This window comes from Elephantulus edwardii, unplaced genomic scaffold, assembly GCF_000299155.1.
Source record: "Elephantulus edwardii isolate Elephantulus edwardi_28Jun2011 unplaced genomic scaffold, EleEdw1.0 scaffold00301, whole genome shotgun sequence".
In the NCBI taxonomy this organism is placed as follows: domain Eukaryota; kingdom Metazoa; phylum Chordata; class Mammalia; order Macroscelidea; family Macroscelididae; genus Elephantulus; species Elephantulus edwardii.
In genome coordinates this window covers 853,228-856,918 of record NW_006400051.1, presented here as the reverse complement: position 1 = coordinate 856,918, position 3,691 = coordinate 853,228, and positions in this window count along the sequence as shown.

The following is a 3,691-nucleotide window of genomic DNA, read 5'->3' as shown; positions in this document are numbered from 1 at the left end:
TCAGGGATGTATTTTGTCTCCATATATTTTCTCTGTATGCAGAACAGATCATCCAAGACACTGGGATGTAAGAGGAGAAATGTGGCATTAGGATTAGTGGAAGAGTCATCAACAACCTGCGTTATGCATATGACACAACTCTGCTTGCTGAAACTGAGGAGGACCTGAAGCGCTTGCTACAGAATGTGAAGGATTGCAGCCTCCTATATGGATTGAAGCTCAATATCAAGAAAACAAAGATTCTCACCACTGGGCCAATTGGTAGCATCAGTATGGATGGTGATGACAAGATTGAGATAGTTAACAGTTTTAGTTTGCTTGGCTCCACAATCAACACCCTTGGTAACAGCAGCAGGAAATCAAGAGACAAATTGCATTGGGAAAGTCAGATGTGAGGACCTCTCAAGAGTACCGAAGAGCAATGACGTCAGGCTGGAGACTAATGTGCGCCTGATCCGGGTTATAGTCTTTGCAATTACTTGCTATGCATCAGAGAGTTGGACAGTGAATAGGGATGATAGAAAGAGAGTTGATGCCTTTGAGCTGTGGTGCTGGAGAAGAATGTTGAATATACCATGGACTGCTAGGGGGACAAACAGGTTTTTCCTGGAGAGGATGAAGCCGGAATGCTCCTTGGAGTCAAAGATTCTGAAGCTTCCTCTGACATACTTTGGGCATGTTGCAAGGAGGGACTGGTCCTTGGAGAGGGACATCATGTTTGGTAGAGTGGGTGGTTGGCGCAGGAGAGGAAGACCTTCGATAAGATGGATTGTTTCTGTGATTGGAATGATGGGAATGAGTTGGTTTGAGATGGCTAGGTTGGCACAGAATAGAACAGAATTTATAGCTCTTTTGCATAGGGTCATTATGAGTCGCAAGTGACTCAATGGCACATAACAACAACAACAATGTTGAGCATTGAATCTTTTCACAGATGTAGTCAGTTTGATTCCCTGTAGTCCATCAGTTGAGATCCGTATTTATAATCATTACTTACATTTTTTAGTAAATTATTTTTGTAGGTAATAATTAATTGTGCAAATTTAATCAACTGGATCTTCAGTTTCATTTCTGTCACTAAGACCATATTTACCAACTATCATTTCTTCATTGTTTCAAAATTTCCATTCCAGTACTAATTATTGTTGATACATTCCAACTTTATATTTGATCAATATCAGACTGCAGGGCAGGGATAAACCTTCAATTTCTTTATTTTTGGCTTTAGTGATTGGTGTTTATATTTGAATATTTGTAGTATTAACAGGATTTCCTTGTAAATAACTATTACCAATCAGTCTGTTCACTAATGCCTAGATGGTCAATGTTTGTGTTCCACTTCATTTTTCTAGTTTCATATCTCATATATTCCTCACTCCATTTACAGATAGATGTTTTCAGTTATTTCTTCTCATCTTGAGTCTTGCCACATCAGCAAATGAAGGTCTTTCATCGGGTGCAAGCTTTACTCCATTTATGCCATTAAGCTGAATCATCAATCAGTATCATCCGTATCACATACAAGCAAAACATTGTTGAATATTATGCAAAAATAGCAAGAACAGGACATAATCAGAGAACTTGTAGAAGTTCAAGCTGGGTTTATAAGAGGATGTGATGGCAGAAATATCATTGCTGATGTCTGACCATTCCTGGCTGAAACAACTGAATACCAGAACAATGTCTATTTGTGCTTTATTGACTATGAAAAGGTATTTCACTGTGGGAATCAAAACAAATTATGGATAACATTGAAAATATAGAGAATCCCAGAACACTTAACTGTGTTCATGTAAAAACTATACCTAGACTAAAAGGCTGTTGTGAAAACAAAACAGAGTAGCACCACCTGGTTTAAAGTTAAGAAATGTGTGTCAGGGTTGTAGCCTCCCTATATACCTATTCAATATGTATGCATAGAAAACTATTTGAGAAGATAGAATCTATGAAGAAGAATGTGGCATCAGGATCAGGGACTCTTCAGCAACCTGCATTATGCAGATGACAAAATCTTGCTTGCTGAAACTAAGTAGGACTTTAACTTGCTGCTGAAGATCAAAGATTATCACCTTTAATCTGGATTCCATCTAAACATCAAGAAAACAAAATTTATCACTATTGGACAGACCATCATAATTCATGGAAAAGAGACTGAAATTTTCAATAACTTCATTTTACCTGAATCAATGTGAATCCATTTGACTTGTTTCAGTTAACATATGGATGCATTCACCCCAGTCTATGCCAGGAAATTCTAAAGACAGCTGCATGGCCAATGGATTGAAAGAGATTCATTCGTCTTTATTCCTATTCCCAACAAAGGTGATACAATAGAATGTAGAAACCACAAAATTATATATTTGATATCACATGCAAGCAAAATACTGTTGATGATTTCATGACTTAAATGGCAGTGTAATAGTACTAATTATTAAAAATTGATTATTCATTTAAAAACTATTAAAATATCAGCACACCACTGGCACTGCTTATTTCCCTCTACTGATCAAGTGGATGGTCAAGTGGGTAAAGAAGCTGTGCTGTCAACCCAAGGACATGTGGTTCAAACTCAACAAGTACTCCATAGAAAAAGAAAGTTAGACAATCTGTATCCATTTAATGATAGCCTGTGAAATCCACAGGAGTCTATGAGATTCAATAGCACATAACAATAACTAAGCAAAGCAATTTGGCTTTGAACTATTGATATTAACAAATTAAAAGGGGAGTAGCAAGCTAGATTTTTTCCCTTCCTTCCTTCCTTCCTTCCTTCCTTCCTCTTTCTCTCTCTCTCTTTCTCTTAACAAATTTTTGCTTTCTTTCTTGAAGATGCCCTTGATGTTGTCCCACAGCTCATCTGATTTTTATGCATTACTGTTCAATGTATCAAACCTATTCTTGACATAAATTTCAATTCAATTGGGATAAACTCAAGACCATATTTTAGTTCTTATGGACTTGCTTACATTTTCTTTAGCTTCAATTTGAACTTGCATAAGATGGTCTGTTTAACGATCAAACCTTGGTCTTGGTTACACTTTTGTTATTATTATTGTTGTTAGGTTCCAGCAAGTTGAATATGACTTAGAGCAACATGAGCACTATTCTATCCTGTGCTATTCTCATACTGTCTAACACACAACAGTTCATTGCAGCAGTCATCATTTAAATCCACCTGGCTGAGGGCTTTCTTCTTTTTCACTGACCTTCCTACCTTCCCAGCATCATGTCCCTCTCTGAGCTTGCCCAACTATCTTTCAAGAGAAGAAGTCAATATGATTCTGTGTAATAGATAAGGTAAAGTCCATTTTATTAGTTTCCTTTTATTATTTTAAGAGTATTTGCAATTAATATAAAATTCTCGTGTTCTATTTCTAGCCTCATTTTTTTCCCAAGTTTTTATTTCCAACTACTACTCCTTCTTTGTTACCAACTTTTGAACTCTAGGTATCAATTACTGGTAATGCATCTTGATTGCATATTCAATAAATATTAGACTGAAAATATTGGTAGAAAGTCTCAATTTTATCATTTTTGTCATTAATAGTTGGTGTATATATTTAAAAATACTTATATATAAATAGTTAATAGTTAACACATCTTCCTTGTTAGCATATGGTATCTTTTCAGATAAGGGACTTATATCCAGAATTTATGAAATACTTGAGCACCACAACAAGATAAAGGTAAA